Below are 6,485 nucleotides of genomic sequence, written 5' to 3'. Positions count from 1 at the left end.
GCTTATGTTCTTCTTTGTGCCATCGCATCAACTTAGCATTTTTCTTGTTTATGAACAAACGCTTCAAACATGGTATTATAGGAAAATACCACATCACCTTCGCGGGAACTCTCTTCTTGGGAGGCTGCCACTCAACATCACCAGGATCATCTCACCTGATCTTATATCGCAGCGCTCCGCACATAGGATAAGCATCCAATTTCTCATATTCATCACCACGATAGTGGATACAATCATTAGAGCATACGTGTATCTTCTGAACTTCTAATCCCAGAGGGCAAACAACCTGTTTAGCTTCATATGTTGTGGACGGCTTCATTATTCTCGGGAAGCATGTTATTTACAATTTTCAATATCCCCTGAAATGCCTTATCGGACACACCATTTTTAGCCTTCGATTGCAGCATTTTCAGTGTGGTACCTAGTTTTTTATACCCCTGCTTGCAATCTGGGTACAACAATTTTTTGTGATCATCTATCATGCGCTGTTACTTTTTTGATTCCTTCTCAGTTTTGCAATCTTTCTATGCATCCCGTAGCACTTGACCAAGATCATCAATAGGACCATCTTCTGCAAATTTTTCTTCATCAACCTCGCCCATTGTAGTATCTGCAAAATCTTGGCCTGCAGCCCAGTCCAGAATGTTGTTATCATCCCCCTCTTCTTCGTTGTCTTCCATTATAACCCCTCTTTCACCGTGTTTGGTCCAAACCAAATAGTTAGGCATGAAACCGTATCTAAACAAGTGTATGTAAAGAGTCCCCCAGGAAGAGCAGTCCTTCTGGTTACTGCATTGGAAGCATGGACAACATATAAATCCTTTCCCTGGCTTGTTGGCTTTGGCCACTTCGAGAAAATAATGCAAGCCATCAACAAACTCCTTAGTCCGTCTGTCCGCGTTATACGTCCATACCAGTCCATCTGCATCATATTACATGAAAAATGGACATAGATCTTTGTATTATATAAAAAATATGATTAATATTGATAATTTACACCAATCAACCTTCATAAAGATAAAAATAATTCACATAAAAATTACACCAATGATCATTCATATCATTCAGTAGGTCGACAAAAAGAAAAATGCTAGTATTTTGGAACAAGACAATAAAGATACATATACGCTAAAGATTACAAATGCTCCATAGTGGACTTCACGTAGTCAATTATCCTAAAATAATGGTACAACATAGCAGAATGTTCGCCCTCCAAGCCATCTCCGCACATGACTCAATCTTCTACGAAGTCTATGGAGAGTCACCTCCGCTCCTCCAGTACTAGAAAATAATGATACAACAGAAGATCTTCAAGTCCACATACTCGGGCTGAATATCATAAAGGAATCTTGAAATAATTTTTCAAACATCTTTTGGAGCAAGTGCCACATTCTCATAGTAGAAGTATGGTGGCAGACAGTAGCCCGTCCAGGCAAAAGATCTATTCACCGAGCATGGCCCATTTTCAGTAAACAGATCTCTGCCTGAACATGCTATTGGGCCACCATACTTCTATTATGAAAATATGGTTCCAAAAGTCATTTGGAAAACTATTTCAAGATTCTTTTATGATATTCATCCTGAGTTTGTGAGCTCGAAGTTCTTCTGTTCTACCATTCTTTTTTAATTCTTGACTCCGTGAAGTCCACTATGAAGTGTCTATAGTCTTTAGTGTATCTTTGTTTGACCGGTGTAATTTTCATGTCACTCTAATTTCCAAAAATTTATAGCAATGACCAAATTCTATTTATTACACCTACAATACAATTTATTTACATACTGATCACACAAACTAGCAGAAAAAGTTATACGCATGCATGAAATTTTTTTTGCCTAGCATGATGCTATTTCTATTTCTTACCCCTACAATTTATTTATCTTAATTTTATTGCAATGACTAAATATTAAAAATATATTTACTTTATTTTTTTTCCATACCTAATATTGATCAAGATATTTATCTAATATGAATCATATATAACAAGCAAGCTATCCATCAAATTCTAGCTAAAAACCATGTATATATAAAAATTCTCTCCATTCTCCTTCATTCTAAAAAACTCATTTTTCTCTATCTCTAAAGCATAAAATAAAGTATAATAACAATAAATGAAGGAGGATAAAGTAGCTAACCTTTACAACAATTTGGATGAGTGAAATCTCCACGAAAATAAGAAAAAAAATTGGGCAGCACCTCCCAAAGGTTGCTCGCTCACCATGGAGAAGGAGCCTGAAGCTCTCGGTCGGAGTGGCTCGGGCTCGGGAAGGAAGAAACTGAATTTATAGGCGAGGAGTTTTTGTCCTGGTTGGAAACACCAACCGAGACTAACCCCCCTAGCCCCCTTTCGTCCCGGTTGGTATTTCCAACTGGGACAAAACGTCCCGTCAGATTCCCGAGAGCCACTGGCCGTTACAAAACGTCCCGTTGGTGGGCATCGGTGATATTACCAACCAGGACTAAAGAGCTCCCCATTGGTGAGCATCAGTGGTGGTCTTTTGGTCCGAGACTAAAGATATTTAGTCCCGGATAAAAACAACCGGGAGAAAACAACCGGGAGAAAAAAAAACTTTGGACGGAAGCTCTTCTCTACCAGTAGCGGCTGACCTCTCCGCCGCCACCCTCAGCAAGAAGCATCAGAAAGGACGCGAGGAAGGCGAAGGCCGAGAAAGCGGCGCAGCGCTAGTAGCAGCAGGAGCACCAGAGCAAACGGCCGGCGCCGAGGACCCCTTCGTGGCCAACTACGGCGATGTCCCCATCGAGAAGATCCAGTCCAAAGTCCGTCTCCGGCCGCTCGTGGATCCGGCGAGCTCGACGCCGCCGCCGCAAGCCGCTCCGTGCTTATTCGGCGGGGCTACGCAGGCTATCTGCCTGGTCAGCGACAAGATAGCCTTCTCGTCCTGCTGCGCGGAGCGCGGTAGAGCATGAGTACCATGCAGTGCGTGCTTGTCGCCAGCGCCGATGTCGCCGTCAGTACGCAGATGGTGTGCTTCACCACCGCCCACCGCAAGGAGTCCATCGTCAACGTTGAGGGCATCTTTTCCCTCCCCAAGGAGCCCGTCAAGGTCACAACTCGGCAGGTTCGGTAGACTTGTATCCTACTGTGTAATTCACTCATGCAAATACGGTCAATTGAATTCCTGTCAACAAAAAGCAGCCAAACCCGCACCATCTGAATCTGATGCGTGTTAATATGTTCTTGTTATTGCTACCTTGTGAGAGTTGTGACTCTAGAAAGATCAATTAACATGGAATAATGGATGTGATGTTTGTCCATCACGTGTTTGTCGAAATGCCAAACTACCAAACCTGACAAACGGGTTTGGGTGCTCTTTAATCTTCATTGATCAGCCATTCAGTCTTAATGGGTACTATTTTCCTATTTCATTTTATCTCCTCGATTACCAATGACATTTTTTTCATATTTAATTTTATCTCCTCGATCACCAATGGTTGGTCTGATGCAGTATATTTTATTGCTTTTTGGTGCTAATTTTTAGCTTTACTATCAAGGAAATTCAACGTTTATATTAGAGTGATGCAGCTACGAGCTTGCATGGCGGGGATGCTGCAGCAAGAAGGTGAGGCGACGAGGGGAATCAGCCGGTCATCGGTCAGCCAGACGACTAAGCAAGGACAATAACATCTGCAGTTATACTATGTGCATGGAAAATTTAAACCTAGACAAAAGTTACTAGGTGGCAGCATTGCTTTTGTAAGTACGTAGTTCTCAATTCTTAATTGTTGGGTTACTTTGTCTAGGAAGAGAGCAATATGGACCATAAATTGTGTGCAGTATATGGACCATAAATTGTTGGGTACTACGGAAACAGTAAAAATGCTGAGTGTTTTTTATTCGCCGAGTTCTTTATTTCGAGCACTCGGCAAAGGAAGTGTTTGCCGAGTGTTTCCGTGAAGGCACTCGGCAAACATTCTACACTCGGCATAAATCCTCTTTCCCGAGTGTCAAATAGAAAACACTCAGCAAAGCCTTAAACAACACTCGGCAAATCTTCACCACGTGACCGGCACGTGCAATATCCGTTAGGGGGGCGTGCCAGCCGTTAGTCCTTTGCCGAGTGTCCATTAGAGACACTCGGCAAAGTTCTAGGGTTGCCGAGTGCTTTGCGCGACACTCAGCAACTCCATAGGTTTGCCGAGTGTTTTCTCACGACACTCGACAAATGCCTAGGGTTGCTGAGTGTTTTTTTGACACTCGGCAGCAACTCCATAGGTTCGCTGAGTGTTTTCTCACGACACTCGGCAAATGCCTAGGGTTGCCGAGTGTTTTTTGTGACACTCGGCAAAACCAAAACTATTTTTCCCTCCTCCACCCTCCACACTTTTTCTACTCCCCACATACGATATTTGGCACCGCATGTTAGAAGGTGGTCTATTTCTTGATCTGTTTGCTATATTTAATGAATTAATTTCATTTAGAGTAATTTGTTGATTTTAGTCAAATTTGAACTGCAAGTGATTGAAATAATGGAATAAAATGAGTGGAAAAATCATATTCATCTTATTGAGTCTGAATTGAGGTCTCATCCAGGAAATGAAAAGAAATTTCGAACATTTTGTTCAGAAAACACGACCACGAACGTGTGGTCGAATGATTTTTAAATTCTAAAAGAACAAATGAAGCCTGAAAATCACGAGATTTGTCAAGATGCCATGATATCATATGTGGAGGCTGTGGTAAAAAATTGAGAAGGTTTCGCACAATCTGTGACGTATGATGCTTACAAATCGAAGCATCTTCGGAGATGATTTGTAGAAGTTGAAAGGATCCGGTAAGATTTTGAATCCAACTGACACTAGAATTTGGGTTTGACTTCAAAATTTTTTGTATAGGCAATAGACAACATAGATTGGTTCATGTTAAATTTTGGAAATTTTTCGGATCCATTTGATAATTTTTATTTATTAACTTCAATTATAAAATTTAATAGATATAAATTCAATTTGAGCTATTACTCCATGAAATAATGGAAAAATATTAGTTGAAAAATGAAATAGGTATTTTTTTAGTGATTTTGACAAGGTTTTTTCAAAATTTATCGGGGAAAAATAAGTAAAACACGTGATTGAAGGTTAACACATGAAATATAAGCGTACTTTGTCGAGTATCATATGAAAACACTCGGATTTGCTGAGCGTCTACTATTCAACACTCGGCAAACATTTCCGCGGGCCCACTGCCATGCGAACCTATGGTTTGAAAATTGGAAAAAAATAAAAAAGGAACTTTGCCGAGTGCCGGCGATCTAGCACTCGCCAAAGCCCCTAAATTAACCCCGACCGCCCGCCCTAACTCACGCACACACCCACACACACGCCAGCGCCTCCCTCGCCCCGTCCCCGGCGGCGCGCCTCCGGCAGCGCCCCCCGCCGCCACTCCCCCGCCACGGCGCGTGTCGCCTCGCCGGCGCCCCCGAGTCCCGGCCGCACCCTGGGAAAGCACACGCCGGCGCGCCGCGCAACACCCCCCCCCCCCCACGGCACGCCCCACCCCGCCCCGCCGGCGCGCCTCGCCAACGCCCCCCAGCCCCGACCGCTCCCCGAGAAAGCACCCGTCGGCGCCACCCGGCCCCCAGCGTGCCCCAGCCCCGCCCGCGCCCTCGCCACTCTCGGGCAGTAATTCTTCAATATTTGTTGTTCAAATTAATTAGAAAATAAAATTAGAAATTAGAAAATGATAGGATGAATTAGAAAAGGAGTTATAGATTAGAAATTTGAAAAAAAAATAGAAATTATAAAAGGGTAGGATGAGAGGGAGGTGATAGGACTTTTTTTTAGAAATTAGAAAAGGATGAATGATTTATGAATTATTTTCTTTCTTTTAAACTGTGTGTGGTTGTCGGCCATCGTGCCGTTAAATTGGAGTGGATGTGGTTGTCGGCCATCGTTCCATTTGATTTGATGCAGGTTTTAGAAACCTCCCCGTGCAGGGGAGGTGCTGCCAAAATTACGACTTGACACTTCTATGTTTCTTTTCTTGCAGGAGAGGCTACGTTACCGTCCACGACTCGTCACTTTGCAGGATAGCAAGGTGAGGCATCCTACACCTCTCTTTCTGTATGATGTTCGTATATCACGTAACCTAGTTAGGCGTCTCCCGTTCGAAAGAGATACGGTTGGAAATATGCAGGTCTTTGCATATCTATAACCGTATCTATTTCAAATTGTCAATGTTTTTTGGACAGCCTGAGGATGTGTAGGTGGGTTTAGTTTCTATGGTCTACTCTGATCCAAGATAGAGTTTCGGCGGCACCTCCCTATTGTTCTCCGGATACACAATCTCCCTTCCAGGACGTGTATTTGGAGAACAGCGGGGAGGTGCTGCCAAAATTCTGTCTCAGGTCAGAGTAGACCATGGAAACTAGACCCATCTACACATCCTCGGGTGGGATTAGGACCTAATAGACAGTATAGGAACGTGTAGATGCAACGTGATTTTTTATATTACTCGCTGATATGCTAGAGG

General features: G+C 43.0%; 1 pseudogene; it reads left to right on the top strand.

Moving 5' to 3' along the window:
• The first annotated feature begins 2,217 nt into the window (after positions 1-2,217).
• On the top strand, positions 2,218-3,275 carry LOC117835468 (aspartate--tRNA ligase 2, cytoplasmic-like; annotated as a pseudogene).
• The last annotated feature ends 3,210 nt before the right edge of the window (positions 3,276-6,485 follow it).

The sequence above is a fragment of the Setaria viridis genome, chromosome 9 (assembly GCF_005286985.2).
Source record: "Setaria viridis chromosome 9, Setaria_viridis_v4.0, whole genome shotgun sequence".
Lineage (NCBI taxonomy): Eukaryota > Viridiplantae > Streptophyta > Magnoliopsida > Poales > Poaceae > Setaria > Setaria viridis.
The sequence above is the reverse complement of the archived record's forward strand: the minus strand, read 5'-3'. Positions and strand labels throughout refer to the sequence as shown.